The sequence below is a fragment of the Cryptomeria japonica genome, chromosome 9, assembly GCF_030272615.1.
Source record: "Cryptomeria japonica chromosome 9, Sugi_1.0, whole genome shotgun sequence".
Taxonomy (NCBI): Eukaryota; Viridiplantae; Streptophyta; class Pinopsida; order Cupressales; family Cupressaceae; genus Cryptomeria; species Cryptomeria japonica.
Window position 1 is genome coordinate 489906475 of NC_081413.1, and position 18468 is coordinate 489924942.

Below are 18468 nucleotides of genomic sequence, written 5' to 3' on the forward strand. Positions count from 1 at the left end.
AAATCAAGTCAAACTTGGGTTGGATGTGAGAGGAGAAGTGTTTTCTAGCCTTTTGAGTTGAATTCAACTTGAAATGATGGAAGAATAAGCCTAAATTAAGAAATTTGCTCCTGACCCTTCTAGAGGGTCCAGAGCAAAATTCTAAAATCCACTTATTCCTCTCACATTTGTGCCATGTTAGGCCTAGACAAAGATGATAGAAGCCCTTGAGATTGCCCTTGAATGGATTTTTGTCTCCAAAAATGATGATTTTGGGCTAGAGGAAGAAATTCGCTCCTGACCCTTCCAAAGGGTCCAGAGCGAAAAACACTAAAACCATCATTTTCTCCAAATTTTGTGCTAAGTCAGGCCTAGGCTAGGGTGAGAGAAGCTATTTGGAATGCCTTGGAAAGATGTTTGACCATCAAAAGTGTGAATTTTGAGCTAAAATGAGAATTTCGCTCCTGACCCTTCCAGAGGGTCCAGATTGAAATCTTGGATAGGTTCTGCCCTTGGCTAGGTTTTTGAGCGAATTTTCCTTTTTAGGCCTTGAGAAGATCAAACCAATGTTGCCAAGTTGAGAAGTGGATTCAAAATGAGCCTTGTAAGATAAATTGAAGTGAAGGAAATGAAGAGTTGAGACCTAAAACTTGAATTTCGCCTTGACCCTTACAAATGGTCTAGGGCAAAATTCTTATAGAGCCTGTCCCTGGAAAGAATCTTGAGCAAACTTCATTTTGATATCTTCTTGTTGATAATTTAAGGTAGAAAATGCTATGTTGAAATGAATTCGTTATATGACCTTAATCATCTTTTGGTTTGTCTTGCAGATGAAAGAAAACCAGGCCAGGGCAAGGACGACCACTTCCAGTCCAACATCATCAAGGACGACCACTTCCAGTCCAGCATCATCAAGGACGACCTCCTCCAGCCCAGCATCATCAAGGACGACCTCTTCCAGTCCAGTGTTTCAGGGAAAGGTACACCATCCATCATGCACATCAAAGACAAAGGAGGTCAAAGCAAGGGTCTGTTGAAGAAACAGATAGTTTCAGAAGAGTTATTTAAAGTTAGCTTCTCAGCATCGTCAAATTGAACATCTACCAAGTTACAAGTGTCAGACAAGGTGGCATCCCAGTCATCACTCCTCCAGTTGGATTGGTCCACGTCAGCGTGTCCAGGTTCAATGTACCTGACTCATCAAAGATGGCACAAACTTCGATGTACCTACCCCTGATATCCATTGGTGGAATATTCCAGAGAAGACATGTGTCCAAATAATGCAATTATTTCATTGGCTAGATTTGAGTTTGTTGTAACAAACCCTAATTAGGGTTTTCATTGTAAAATCTTGACCATTGATCTCAAATTGATCTGAGCCATTGAATTGTATTGAGGGCACTATATAAGCCCTGACTCCTCATTTGTAAAGGTTAATAGTGAGTCAATAGTTAATAGTCGGTGAATAGTTAGAAATAGTGAATAGTCAGTTGATAGAATAGCAATTAGAGTAAATTAGGAGGACAAGGCAAGAAATTATTGCCAGTGATTGTAAAAAAACTCCATTTTCATTGAAGTTATGGTGAAGTGTGTTGTTTCGTTGCAATATGCATGGTCTCTTGTTGAATCTTCATTTTAGATGATAGATAATTAAATTGAATGAAAGAAGTTGTTGAATGCACTTGTGTGGAATTCGTCTAGTCCATACCACTAGCCTCTTATTGATTGTAAGTGCGCCCTGTGTGGTCAACTGGCATAAAATGAGCTTAATCTTAAGTCGTTACATGTCTATTGTTCATGCATTATCTTGAATGGTGATTAGTGTCTGATGGTGTACGATTTGAACGTATTGGAAGCATCCCTTAGAAGATCACACTGAGTTGATGTTGGATTGTTCAAACCTAATGGTGAGACTCAGCCCAGTAGGACTCCACCTAGTCCTTCATCCATCTTCTTGCATTCTAGGTAGTAGAGTAGACTTCATGAACCCTGCATCTTTTGCCATTTGTTTGTCTTCCAGTTAGTAAATAGGACGTGTGATTCCAGCAAATCAGACGTTCAAGTCATCGAGTGTAAGTCCCCTTGTGATTCCAACAAAATCACATCATACCATGAAGAGCTTATCCACGAGTAGAGATCCTACATAACAGAACCTTGGAGTTGCCTCGACTGATCCTTCGGCGATATCTTCAGCAGTCGGGAAACTTTACTCAAGAGAGGATAAGGTACCCTAGGTATTTTATTCTGTGTTCGCATGTGCATAAAAAACACATCAACACTAACCCATTCTACATATTTTCAAATTTTTGTTTTATGTTTTTTGATCCACTGAAAATGTTTTTATACATTCAATATGTGTGCAACAATGACAATTAGCAGATGATTTTTTAAGATCTATTTGTTGGGATGTGAAGCCCAACGGTCACATGACCTTTTGACTCCCTCAACTCTTAGATTCATACTTGAATATGAATGTATAAATATGTGTGCAGTCTATGTATTGTATGTATTTTGGATATTAATTAATAAATGATTCTCCTTGCTTTCTAGTGGATGTAGCCAGTTTTGGTGAACCATGTAAATAGCTGTGTTATGTATTCATTCTCTGTTTGTTTTTGTTTAGTTTGATTGTCCATATGTTTTCTCTACTTGTTTAGATTTAACACTATTAGTGTGATGTTAAAAATTTGTTGTCCCTCTTTACTAACACATAACTCGAGGTGTTAATGAATGGGTTGCTGCCAATCATCGCAAGCAGTGTTAGAGACTTGTTTATCTTTACTTATGCAATTGTCTTTTTGGGTAGAAAGGTGGAAAATTAGACGTGCACAATATTAATCACAGTATAATGAAGCATTCAAGAATATAGATGCATAAGACCAAAAAAAATATTACGTACTAAAACTAATATAATTTCATTAGGTTCATTTAACAATATCAAAACATTACATTTATAGGCATCCTATTGATCCAATCATGGCTAGGGGTCTTATCAAGCAGCCCACCATGCAATCCACATTCACACAACATAAGCCATCTATCCATAACACAACAAAATGTGTTGTGTATTTGTCACCTTGTACTCTCAAACTTTTTCACTAACCCCTACCATCTTCTCTGTTAGCCATTGCCTTCATAGGCATTCTCCCCATTTGTTTATGTCACTCAATCTCCTCTTGGCTTTCCAAAAGCCTTCTCGATCTCAGCCAAAAAGCCTTTTCTCAATCACCCAAAGATCCCTAATAGAACACTTGCCCCCCTAATATACTTTACTCATGAAGAAGTTCAACTGTTGTACCAAGAAGTTTAATTGTCACACGTAATGTTACATCAAAGGCATTTCTTTATTTGAAATGGACGAACTCTCATAACACATCTACCCATGTCTTTGTGTTGGACCGTTCGAAGGCAAGATGAGTCGGTTTTTTTCCATTTTTCTTGTAGTTCTTGACTGTTTTCATGTGATATGAGGGTTTGAGGGTTTGAAATTTATGAGAATGATTTAATGTACCATAGGGAAAAATGGTAACAGTGCCTATAGGAGGTTAGCACAATGAAAAACAATTTTACATATCTTTTTCTAAATATAAGCTTTGTGTGTATCATGCAAAATATTTCATTAGTTATTTATTTTATATAATATAATTAAATTATAGTTTTTTTATAAGTGTTGGTTAAACTTTTTAATGTAGCCCATATAACAATTCTATAGTTGAGGGAGGGTTTCAACCTTGGTGGTCACAACACACCACTAGTAACCAACACACTATGGAAAGAACTCCAAATTATATTTATTTTTAAAATAAATATTATGATTATGTTTATTATTATATATTTATTTATTTTTTTCTCAAGGGGTAAACGATTTTTAACCTGAAGCTATGAACCGGTGGGATTTGAATCTTGATGGCAAGAACAACAACACAACAACTTAACCATCACAACATGCCACTATTGGCATTATATATTTTATTTATATTATACCTTATTAAATACAAATATAATACAATTAGTATATAATTTTATTTTATTTTATATAATATTCTATACATGAATTACATTATTATATATTATATTTCAAAACAAAAAATATTAAATATAAATATAAATTATTATAATCAAATTAAACTAACATATAAATATAATACATATATTATATTATGTACAATTATATAGCTATTTTATATATAATTAATATTATAATTAGCCGATAGGCTGCTTGTGCAGGCTTTTGCTCGCCAAAGCGTCAGCCTTCCGACGATCGTCTATTTTCCGGCAACTTTCCAGTCTGTTGTGATGTTTTCACACATCGCCCCATTACAAATGGGGACGCCCACTTTTTTGAGCATAGTTGTAAATATAGATGTCCTGGTTTAGTAAAGTTTAGAGTTAGCATATTTTAAATAAAAAAATACAAAAAAAATGAAAAATTCAAAAATTCCCTAAAAATTTAAAACATTTGAAAAATACAAAAAAATTGAAAAAATTAAAAAATTAAATTTTTTTTGAAAAAATCCAAAAAAATTAAATTTTGACTAAGGCAGGGTCATACGTCGTGCACCACTTTTACATACGATGCATGTCGCTTTGCTTTTACATAGGCCGCGTGATGTCGTCGTGCAACGATGTCGCGATGCCGCCGTGCAGCGATGTTGCGTTCCGGTCGCACAGTGATGTCGCAATGCCTCCGTGCAGTGATGTTGCCTTCCCGCCGCACAGTGATGTTGCTTTCCCGCCGCGCAGTGATGTCGCGATGCTGCCGCGTAGCGATATCACGTTCCTGCAGCGCAGCGATGTCACGATGCTGTTGCACTTTGCCTTTGGGTCGCTGTTGCGCAACGATGTTGCATTGTTGTGGCACTTTGCCTTCATGTTACCATCGCGCATCGCTGTCGTGCATTGCTTGCACGCATCGCATTGCACTTACTACACTTAATTGTCACGCATTGCCTTTGCACATAGTTGTCATGCATTCGTCACGCGTTGCTCTCGCACTTATCATTGATATTTTACATACGTCGTGCGAAGCCTTTGTGCCTACACGATAGCGTTGCGCTCGTCATGCCTTACTCGTACTCATCACGCACAGCGGCATCGATCAATCAAAGAAGAAGCCATGCGACAAACGGAAAAATGAAGAAATGAAGAAGGAGCATCACGCGATGAAGTCGCGAAATGAATGCAATAGAGAAAAATGATTATGCCTTGTGAGCGCTTTACGAGCGCTATCTACCACATTTGCATTGCACGATGTATCCTCACATCACGTTCAACGTGACGACTCAAGGAGTTGATGAAAAGACATTTAACGAAACACTTTTGGATGGAACTCACAAGACCCAAGGCGGCTAACTCATGACTTTGAAAGCAAGACTCAACACATCCCATGGGGATCGATTCAAAGATATTTAATGAAGGTGGTGAGCTTGGTTAACTATAGATTTGGCAGTTTGAAGCATATGAAAGAGGGCGGTCAACAATGCTAATCCCACATTTGAACCATATGCGATGCAAGCCACTAAATCGATGCCTTGTGTCATTGGTTGGATCAATATGGATCGTTCAAATTCAAGCTCACAAAGTTCGAAGCCTCATGCAAAGGCATTATTGATCACATTTGATGGCAGTCACTCGTCGATTGGATTTAAAGGGTGCGAAGGTCGGAACAATTCTAATTTGTACCAAGGAAGCAACCATTTAATATATGTTATGGACATTTACAGAGGTATCGCATTTCATATGGTACGCTAAAAGGCAAATCAAAATGTTCATTTAATGAACGATGCAAAACATTCATGAAAGGCACCCAAACACCATTAATGAGGGTAGCGATTAGATTGCATTAGCCTCCCAACGAAGCAATTCAACCAGTCACATTTACCAATCTGAATGAGACCGTCGAATAAATAGCAAGGGTCACGATTTTTCAAATGCAAACTATTCAATGTAAGTCGTCGGTGCATTGTGATAGGAATTGTTATAAGTTTGAACTCGGTCATTTGATTGATCGAATTCAAACCGATGTTGCTTGCATACAGGTGAATCATCCAAGCCGATCCATTACACCATCAAGGTGAGGCGACACTCAGCGATTAGACTTATCAACGATCATATTTTAGATCAAGGTATAGGACGATTTCGTTGTCTTCATCAAAAAATTCGAGTCAGTAATCATTAATACACTTATTCTACCAATTGGTGACTTTCATCAGCATACTTAATCGGCAATTTAAGACAGCGATTCTGACATAGGGCGATTCATGTTTGAAGATTATGATCTTGGGCAACTTTGGAGATGCAACGAATTAGGCACACAATTGTTGGTAAGGAAGCGACTTCAAATTAGCATTGCTAAGCATAGCAAATTCACCCCAGAGCACCACGATTCTACTTTTCTAGTGAATGCACTCATAAGATCCTCCTTTATACATATCGTGGCAGGTTGATATCAACAAGTACTCCAAATTGTGCTTTGCATAGGCATTTTGGGTGATCCACGAATACCAATGTTCTTCATACTGTGACTACAAGGCCTCCTTCACCTTGATCTGCGATAGCATTGCAACTTTGGACATTGACCACCGAGACTGAGTGATGGCGAAAATACACCTATGCTACGATAGTGAATACCCTTATCGAAGTTGGTCATCAAGGAAACAAATACATATCAGGAGTGGATTTGGGGACAGCGAATTAACATTCATTTTGATCACTTCGTTTGATCAAAATATTCATAAGAATTGATTGAATTAATGTTTAAAATAAGTTGTCTATATATCTTCGGTCAGATTATGTTTTGAAAGAACTTGGTTTGTCTCATTTGATCATTGCAATATCATGATTGTGACATCCTCTTTATGTCATTTTAAAGAAATTATGGTTAATTAAGGATGATTATTCGTAATTGTATATCGTGACACTAACTTAGTCAAATCTTGCAGGTGCGTGATGACAAGATTGCGACAAGCGCCTATCAAGGAAGACACAAAGAGTGTCATCATTGAGTTGAAGATCACATCATATTGGAGCAATATAAGTGACATCAACCTTGGATGCATCAAGATGAGGAAATTTCAAGGCATGCTCTACACCACCAGGCCAACAAGACCCACAGATAGAGAGTGGCATCATTAAGGCAGTCGACTTCTCTTTAGTAGTGCAGTGCAACAAACTCATCGTTCAATGTGCGAGACACTAATCCAGATATATGAAAGTCGTGACGACGTGAAGGTGGTCTACACCGACAATCCAAGTGTCTACAAAGAAACTGATGGGATCGTCACGTCACAAGCTCATGCAAGTCAGGCATAGGGCCACATGCTTGCTGAGATTCCGGAACCCAAGAGCTATGCAGCCTTTCTTTATGGATGGGCTAGGGATGGGGTCAAGCTGGGATAATCTGTGTTTCGTTGTGATAGGTGGGGGCAGCTTGCTCCCAAGGAGTCTCTTACTTCTGTGATAACACTTACTGAACGGAAAGGCGTGCAACATGCTATGGTCTCAACACCCTCTACCTACGAGCGAGTAGGAGATCATTCTACTATTGGGTCCACTTCGTCATCGCCCTACTATTCTATGGGCATGCATATGGAGATGAATGAGAATGAATTGCCCCGAGGTCACTCCAAGCGCGACATGCACTTTGAGGCGTGGCGAGGATCATGTATAGGCGACGACAGGGTCTAATGCAAGCAATCAACATTACGAACAACTATCAACATCAAGGCAAAAGATAAGCATCAACGCCATGCACTTAAGAAGAATTTTGACAATCTTGAATTTCCTTCGGAAATCCAAGAATCTTTGCCAGTATACCTAGGTGAAAGCTGGCAAACGCAGGTGATTGCGAATGTAGGCGATCGAGACATGCGGTCATTTCAAAGGAGTTAATCAAAGTTAGAAGGTCGACATGAGTAGAGTCATCGCCATATCAAGTGCTCGCATATATTGAGTATCAAGAGATATGCCTTAGTCATTTTCACACTTACGATGAGTTACAAAGATCAATCAAGATGAGGTGGCGCCCAATCATCATTACATCCAATCACATTATTTCACGAGAAGGCATCTAGATTCAATGAACCTAGCTCATCCATATAATTACTACAAGGGCACAAAGTTTGATGTACCTACCATCATCATCTATTGGTTGAATTTTCACAGGACATGTGTCCTCTCAAATGTAATTGTATCATTGCTCAATAATTAAATGCTTTGTGATGGGTTCAAGAAACCCTATTTAGGGTTTCTATTTTGTAATCTTGGCCATTGATCTTAAATCGATCTGAGCCATCAAATATAATGGGAGCACTATAAAAGGCCTCACTTCGTCATTTGTGAAGTTGATAGTCAATAGTGTGAATAGTTAGAAAATAGTTAGTAGCTCAACAGTAGATATCATTTTAGAGTAGAGTAGAAAGAGAAGGCAAAGATTGTTGCCAAGATATTGTTGCAAAAGACATGTAAACTTCATTGAAGATATCATGGTGAAATTGATATGTTGATTCAAAAATTTGCATGGTCTCTATACTTCTCAGTTTAATTTTTAAATTATTAGATGAATGGAAGAACTTTTTATGATCAATGGTGAAATTCACATATCCATACTAGTAACACTTTGTCGATGGTAAAGTGCCTTGTGTGATCAACTGGATCCATATTAACCCATACTTAACTTCAATTTATCATTCCTTCATTGATATGCATGAACTTGATGGTATCTATGCTTGTAGTGGTGATTTGAACATCATAAAGCTATCCTTAGAAGACCGCACTAGCCTTGTGGAGATGTTCATTGCATGTCAAAGCAAGACTTAGTTAGAGTTTCATCAAAGATCATTCATTGCTCCTACATTCTTAGAGTTCAACTAGATTTTTTTCAAACCCTTAACTTTTTATTTTTTTTAATCAAGTCAAGTGACATCCCATGTTCCAACAATCATTTGAGTATTTAGGTATTCAACTTAAGTCCCCTGGTAGGTACAACAAATCACATCAATACCATTGAAGCTATCCGACAAGTCAAGACCTAACATAAAAGAACCTTGGAGTCATCTCAAGTAATCCTTTGCAGATCTTCAACATTTGAGAGTCTTTTATCAAGAGAGGATAGAGTACCTTTGGTATTTTATTCTATGTTCAATAGTGCATCAAAACACCATCAACATAGCCAAGCCCTATTTCCCGGTCGATGACAAGACAAGTTGAAGCACGTCCTCTATTGATGCATTGGAGTGTGATGTGGCAGTGAGGTGAAATTCCACCTACCATGTCTTGTATGAATAGTGCTGGTGGTGATTGAAGAGCCTTCATATAATGCGCCTAAAGATTTGGCTGCTATAGAGCATGTTTCATGTCCATGTCCAATGTTTTTGTCACTTCCAACATGGCCAAACGAACTTCACAAATTTTGGGTTTTCATTCTATGTATTTTTCATTGTGCTTTTTGTCGAAGACAAAGTTCATAATTAATTTTGGGTTTTCATTGTCTAGATATCCTTTTGTGGTTCTCGGCTTCCTCTATGGCTTTTGGTTGTGTATATGTCCATTGTGTTTTTTGGTTTGTTCATGACTTCTCTACGTTTTCTTCAATGGGTGTAGCTGGACAAGCAAGGTAATTGTATCTTTCATCTTTCAACTTGACATCTCAGGTAACTCTAACTTAAAAGATGATTGTTTGCATTTTGATTTTGTTCTCATTTTGATTGTTTGTGTTTTTACATTATCTATTGATCAATATAGGTTTTCATTATTTTCTTTTTTATTATGTGTCTTGCTTGGTCTGTGGGTTATTTAGGTTCAGTTAGGGGTTGTCATTGTCTAGGCTTACATTGTTTGTGTACATTACTATTGCGCTTAATTGATTTCGATTTAGGGCGTTACTATGTGCATTTTCATTGTGTTTGCCTTTGTTTGCAGTTTAAACATATGTGTATCTTTTTACATATATGTATATATAAAAACCCTAAATTTACGAATAGACAAACCAAGATAGAGAATGGTAAATTGAAAACAATATATATGTAAAACACAAAAAAATGAAAATTTATTAATTTATTAAAACCCAAAATATGTTATTGCACTAACCGAGGCTAAATAACCCACAGGGTAACAGAGACACTGAATGAAAAATGCACACAATGCAACCCTAAATCAATCAATAGATGACCAAAAAAAACATGTAAAACAACGATGATGAAATCCTAAAAATGTAGAGTAATGGAGAGATGTGACCAAAACACAGACACTCTAAGCCGATGATAGATTTTTAGAACACACACACACACACACACACACCCTAAGTTTACGAATAGACAAACCAAGACAGAGAATGACAAATTGAAAACAATATATTTGTAAAACACAGAAAATGAAAATCTAACAATTTATTAAAACCCAAAATATGTTAAGTACCATAGTAACTGAGGCTAAATAACTCATAGGGTAATGGAGACACGGAATGAAAAATTCACACAATGGAACCCTAAATCAATCAACAAATAATCGAAAAACACATGTAAAACAACAGCAATGAAACCCTAAAAATGCAAAGAACTTAAAACATAATTTTATTAACTGCCAAGTTATGAAAAGACTCCAACAATCTAGCCTATTGAGCTTTATCAACACACCTTAGAAAAGTGCCATCAAGACGTTTTTTATACAACTATTTTCCCAAAGAACATAGTTTGTTACTTTCAATTTCAGAGTCCTTTTCTCCTTATATGTGAGATGCATAGGGCATTCACCGTAAGTCAAAAAATAAGTTATATTAGAATACCATTCATCAACGGTACTCACAAATAGTATTGTACGAATATATCCTTGTGAATCTCTTTCGAGGGGAATAGCTTCTTCAGCATGATTTTTTGCCATCAACTGACATAAACCTTTTCCTTGGACCAACTTGGTAAGTCAAATCCAAGTCATATTCCTGGATCTTTTCTATCTAATTACCTCTTTTAGTCCCAAAATCTCATTCTGTCAAAATTGTCTTCATTGCAGTATCCGAAACCAAGCATATGACATGTGAATTTAAAATGTAAACACATAAATACTTCACTTCTTTGACAACAAAATAAGCATGTTTGTCCATCTGAGAATACTTAAGCTCATGATTTTTGATTGGAGAACTCATGCAAGCTATAGGAGACTCAATACCTTTTGAATTATTTTGCACTAGAATTGCAGAAAGCATATGATCAAAAGCATAATTATACATTATAAAGTCTTTAGTATAATTAAAACATACCGATACTGGAGCATGAGCTATTGCTTCTTTATTTTCATCAATGGCTTCTTTTCCCTTTGGAGTCCAACGAAAAGCCATATTTCCTTTCATCATATTCACAATATGATGTGTTTTCTCGACAAAGTCTGGAACAAACCTTCTCAAGAAGTTAACTTTGCCAAAAAAAGAGTGAACAACTATTTTACTTGAAGGTAAAGACAAACCTTGAATGGACTTGACCCTCTGTGGGTAAATTTTAATCTCTTCCTTAGACACTACATGCCCAAGGAGCTTACCTTTTGTAACCTCAAAAACTAACTTTTTGGGATTCAAAGAAATTCCATGTTCAGGACATCTTCTTAAAACATCCTTAAGATGAAAAAGATGATTCTTGCAATCTTTGGAGGAAACCATTAAGTCATCCAAATACACAACAATGTACCTTACAATGATGCCTCGAAATTCCATATCCATAGTCCTTTGGAATGTCACACTTGCATTGATCAAATTGGAAGGCATCCTTCGATAGGAAAAGGTACCCCAAGGTGTGGTGAAGGCAGTTTTGTGTTTACCACCTTTGTTGGCCTCAATCTAGTTGTAGCTCAAAAACTCGTCAAGCATGGAGAACATTTGCGAACCAGTGACTGAGTGAAGGACTTGATCCACCACCAGTAAAGGGTAATTATCATTTAAAGAGGACTAATTAAGATTACGAAAATCTACACAAATGCAAATTTCTCCATTATTATTTCTTACAGGTACTATGTTAGCAATCCAAGTTGACTGATGAATTGGGAACATTATTTTTGCATTCAACATCTTTTTAATTTCTAATAGTATAGTACCTGGGATCTTAGGATTATACTACCTTTGCTTCTGCTTGAAAGGTGTGGTCCTAGACTTGACTGAAATACCATGTTGTACTTTCTTAGGCTTGAAAGACTTTAGATCATCATATGAATAGGCCAACACGTCGATGTATTGATGTAGAAATTGTATGAACTGCTCCCTTTTAGTTGAAGTACAAGTATTACAAATGTTCACATATTTTGGATAATTCTTTGATCCAATATTATATTTCTCATATCCCATAGCATCATCCGATGACAATTGTTGTTGTTTGATATACCTATCATGTTTATCAAATAGCTTCTCTAAAGACACCAAACCTTTTGGAATCATGTTTCCCTTCAACTGCAAGAAACCCTCATCATGTGAGGAATCATCACTAGCTACTGAATCTGACCAATTACGTCCTTTGAAATACAAATTGTTGAGACCATCACTAGTTTCAAGGAAGTTCAAAATTTGTTTATCATCATTGAAAATTTGCTAGTGGTCCCAATTGTCTAGTACACTTGGCCTACAAATCAATTTAATGGAGTGCACATCTTGGGAAAAATCATTATGAGGAATTAAAAGAATTATTGATTGAGCAAGAGAATAAGCTCTAGAGTTAAACTCCCTGGAAACCACATAAATATTGAATGAACTAAAACATTCAATATTACCCCAGATTGAATTCTAGTAATGTTTCAACCAATCATTTTGAGTTTGGTAAATATTTCATACTTGGCATACCACCAACTCAGCATCTCTTTGAGCATGCATATTTTTGATACCTTTCTTTTGAGTCACGTCCATACCCAAGAATAAAGATCAATATTCAGTCATATTATTGGTATTAGAGAGCTGAAGCTTGAAAGAATATGGAAAAATCTCACCTTGAGGAGAAATTAGAATAACCCCAACACCAAAGCCATTCGAAGTACAAGTACCATCAAACTCCATCAGCCATACCTGATTATCAATGTTTATAACAAGTTGTGAAATGGAAGCTTCATCATTAGAAGATACTGACTAAACTTTGGATTTCTAGTAAAAGAAGAAATAGACATAAAATCTTTTGTTGACAAACTGTCATTACTTGGGCTATTTGAAGAACTTGATCCTTCCTCTGTTTGAAGAAAATAAGTAGCCATACCAGATGACTTAAATAAAATTTGAGCTTTGTGATCATTTGATTTGACCACTGAATACTTCACTTCCTTTTCAAAAAGTAATTTCTACATCTCACATTTGACAAGAATTCTTGCTTCTGACCAATACATATTGATCTCACCTCCTACATCTTTGTAGAAGTTCTTTCCCAAAAGAGTACCATAGGAGGTTGGAACATCAACTACCAAGATGATCATCTTGTCAGGATAGGCGGTAAAAGCAAATTGAGCATCCTTGATTTGTCCAATCAAGGGTACTTGTTTGTTTTCCATTGAGAAACATTTACCAAAATTTTTGGTAAGAGTAAGTCCTAAGGCATTAGCTACCTTAGCAAGCATTACATTATCCGAGGCTCCAGAATTAATCACATAGTTGCTAAGTTTATAGCCATTAATGAGAAGGGAAATATAAATGGGCTCAATCCTACCAGACATGGTGGATGGGACAACAACTAAATTGTTCTAGGAGGCTATGGGAACTTGAGAAATTTATTTTTCTTTGACAAATTTAGCCAACCTATCAAATTTGTCAAGGTTTTCCTTAAGATACTCAGCTTCTAACATTTGAATTTTAGTTTTCTTACCATGATTAATAATGTAAAAAGGTTGGTATTGTAAATTGGATAAAGTAGACACATCATTTACAGGTTTCAAGTTTACAAGTACATTCTTTGGCACATTTGATGAGGAAGAATCAGAAGTGCTTACGTGTTTATTTGCAATAGGATCCTTGGGCAATGTAGGCAAAGGAGTACCTTTTTTTGCTAGTGTCACAGGTAGCTGAGGTGCATCTTTTGCTTTGGAATTATCACTAGATTGTTGATCTGGCTGATTAGAAGCACACAAACATGTGAAAACTTCAAAGGCTTCACTTTTATGTTCTTCTTAAGCTTCCTAGTACTGCATGAACCTGATACTAGAGTCACAAGTTAATTCATTTTCCTCTTTTTGAAAAGAATTTAACACCTCCTTCAAGGGGAATATCTTCAACAATATTGTCTCCTTACTTCATCTCATAACAACCCATTGAGGCATTAACAAGAAGTACTTCAAGAGCCAACCTTTCAGCAGGAGGCAACTTATTTTGATTTCTAGCAACATAGCTAGAAGCATTTTTAGGATAGGTATGTTGGCTTGATGATGATGATATAGTTGTAATAGGATGTTTTATGACTTTATTTGTGTTGTCATTGATGGCAACCATGTTTTTTTAGTCATCTAGGTCATCTATACCAACCGGTATAGCCTAAGCAGTAGTGGAATCAATTAGACAGCAAAACTGCTAAGTTGTTGTCAATCAGTAAACAAGAACAAAGCGATGATCAAATAACCAATACAGACGAGTGGATAAGACTTAGACATTGTGGTTTAACAAAAGTATTGGAGATAGGAACATGCACCTATGTTCCAAACCACATCAAAAGATTTAGTATATTGAGTGAGTTATGATGGATTTTCTAGTCACAGTCAGGAAGAAGAAAGAACCAGTATAGCAGAGTTAGTTTGATCGGTAACCGATAGACTTATTTTTATGTTTTTAAGTTATGAATTGTTTATCTGATAAAAGAAAAGTGTAATGAGGGAAAATTTAAAATGTGACTAGATTCAATGAACCTAGGGAATTATTCCAAGGTTCTTACTCGACCTAACAAAGTTATTTATAAGGTGATGTAAGTTGTATGATTTCATGTATCTACAGTGAGAATTTGATCGTGCAATTGAAGGAGAAGTTAGGTTTTGATGTTTAGTAGGTGATAAAAGCTGAGAAAAAGTGAATCTAATCAGGCACAAAGGTGATAACTTCAGATCAGCTAAACTTGTTGTCTTCCTAACAGTTGCAACAAGAAAACCCTCTAACAAGGTCACTCCTAACAGGGTGCGATAGGATCCTAGCAGGTCTGAAGGTGAAATCCTCTAACGAAGTGACACATTAGCTTGTATTTGTAAATCCCATTAATGTGGGAAGCTCCTAACAAGGTTGGGTCCTAACAAGCATTATTGTATATCTCTTAATCAAGATAAAACACTCTTAACTGGGTGTGCCCCTAACAGGGTGGTTGTATGACCTTAACCGATTAGATCTCTATACTGCAGTTAGAAGATATTTGTGGGTACTAATTCCCACCGTGGTTTTTCCCATTTGGGTTTCCAAGTGAATAATTTTGGTATTATTGTTTCCATGCTTTGTTGGATGTTTTCTTATGTGGTTATATTTCTTGCATGCTTATGGATTTTCAAGTTGGTGAAAGTAGTTATCAAATTTATTAAGTTTTTACTTGCACTGATTTACCCCCCCCTCTCAGTGCCTTATAAGTTTATTAATTGGTATCAAAGCCTAATTCCCTTAATGCTTAACCATTTGGGAAGGTTCTCTAAGGCTAACATGGGGGAAGGCTCAATGAGTTACAAAGAACTTTCAAACAGGCTTGCAGAATTTGAAGAAGCCCTTAATGAACTAAAGGTCAAGTACAAAGCTTCATTAGCTAAGAGAAGAGAGTTGGTTGAGCACTTGATGGAACTCAGTGAAAATAGTTCATCTGAGGAAGTGACCATTGATGCCTTGTCTAATGAGGTGGAAAAGGTTAATGATAAAAATACAAATCTGAGGAGAGAGTTGTAAGCCCTTACCATTAGGATGAGCCAAGAGTTGGAAGATAGGAGAACAACTGCAGAAAAAATAAGAGAGAAGGAGCATGAGATCTTTAAGCTAAAGTAGGAGATTGGTACCCTACGTGCACATATTCATGAGGAAAAAGAGGAAATACAAGTTGATCTAGACATGGCTATGTCTCTTAGAGAAATTATCACAAAGAAGAATGAGGAGCTTACCAAGGAGTTGGTTGATACAAATGACTTACTAGCTAAATTCAACAAGAGCATTGTTATTCTTGATGAGCAGATTCAGATACAAAGGAAAAAAGGAGATACACATGGCTTGGGATACACAACATTTGAACAAGGAGAGCCATCTGGTACCAAGGACACCATGCATTAAGACAAATCTTCTCTAAATACCAAGAAGAACACCACTAAGAGAACCTACAAACCAGTATGTTTTAACTATCATAAGGTAGGTCATACTGCAAATGTTTGTAGAAGTAGATCCAGTACTTTTGATGGACATTTCTTCCATTACAACAAGCATGGGCATAGAGTTGTTGAGTGCTGGTCAAGAGTGAACAATAAGAGATCTTACATGGATCAGAGATCTAATGGTGAATGACAAAGATCTTACAATGGCCGAACGAACCCTACTTGGCAGAGACCTTATGTGAACCGGTCTAGTCCATATGAAATGGAGAATAGATGGAATGTGACATGTTCAATCTGTCACAACTATGGTCATGTGGCTATGAATTTTTGGATAAGAAGTGATAGAGGAAATGTTGGACCTTGGAGAGCATCTGGAATGTTATGATTCTACTGTCACAAATCGGGACACATTGCAAGGTTTTGTAGAGCTAGAATGAATTAACTGGTTAATCAGTTTGTTGACCGGAAAGGAAAGAATAAGGTAGATGTGGAAGAAACTAGAAGTGAGATGAATAATATTTGGAGGAAGAAAAGTGAGGAGAAACCATCAAAGGACTCCAATTATTCACCTGGTGTGGCGAATCTCTCACTGAAAAACTAAGCTATGTATGAAGCTTAAGGGGAGCATGTTGTCAGATCCATTTTTGGACCCCCTAAATAGTGTGTGATAAGTCAAATCTGCATGTTTTGATGCAATATGATGTTATGAAGTGATTTTGAGATGTAATCAGTAAATTGGATATGATATGTGAACCGGTAGCAAGTTTTACGGTTGAACAATGATTAGGGTATGTTCAACCGGTTTAGCATTAAATGCAGTTGGTAAAAGCCAAATAAAAAGGTGTTTTACAATCTCATTTTTCACTTAGCATTTTCAAGAGCACATTTAGAGAGCGACAGAAACATATAAGAGCATTTGACTGCTACTTTGGCGAAGTTGATAGCAGATTGTGAAGATTTGTGGAAAAGTGAATCAGTGGAAGAACATTCAAACCAGAAACCCTAGTTGCGAAGAAGTTTAAAGGTATTTCTCTGTGAATCTGAGTTTGTGTTTGAATTTTCACAGTGGATACACCACATATTATTGATATTACTGAAAGACCTCGACCGAATTTTAAGAGACATCCTCATAAGTTCACGGACACATATCCAGCTAGAGCCCTATCCAACGTTCCCTATGGAGTTTTGCATGTTGAGGATATTCGATCATACATCCATTGCAAACTGGAGGATTTGGGCACATTTTCCATCTTTAATCAATTCTTAACACTGCGCGATAAAAAAGGATTGGTGAAGGATGAATTCAAAAGGATATCTGATAAGGGTTTTCACCATGCTGTAAAATTTATAGATGATTTTGAAGAAGAGCACGTGAGATATGTTCTGATTAGGATCCATGATCATTTTATGTGGTTGGATAGACCACACAAGATCAGAAAAAGGCCATACATGTTGTCACTGGATCATGGGCCACCAGTGAAATCCCTCTCTTGAGATCAATCCCGATGACTGACAAAGTCAAAGTGAGATGGTTGTGCCATGATAGTGAATGATATAGAAGATCTAGAAGTGAAGTTTGCATCCATGATCATCAGCTACAGAGTATACCATTTGAGCCGGATGAATAGCATTCTCGGAGCTACTATCCACACAGCATACTGGATGTTAAAAGATAATACTGATTATGACCTAGTAGAGGCTTTGAGAGCCCAACTGATATTGAATCTTGAATCAATCAAGAAGGACAAGTGACACAATTTCAAGTTTGGTCAATTCAGTTGATTATTGGATAGTTTTTCTATTTCCAAAATTACTTTCCCGGTATAGGTGATATCCAATGGTTTGTGGATATACCGACAGTCTTGCAAATCAAGAACAACATTAAGATACTTGGAAAAGAGTTCACTAAGACTATTTGGGGATACTTCGAGAAATTCCAAAAGAAAATGCATAAGAGAGAGGATATTGGAACATGTGGTGAAAACATATGAAGACTCCATTTGTTTTATGGTTGATATCGATACTTGTCAGATGGAGGTTGCAGATCCAAGGACTTCATGTGTCGTGCCTATGGGGTATGAGGTAGAAGAACATATCTTGATTATTTATGTTGACCACCTCCTATCTAAACTAGTAGATCTGAATGTACCTAGGTTTGACACATTTAAAGAGAAATCATTATAGGTACATGTTGAATTGGCCAAACTAGTAGTGACCAAAAAGATT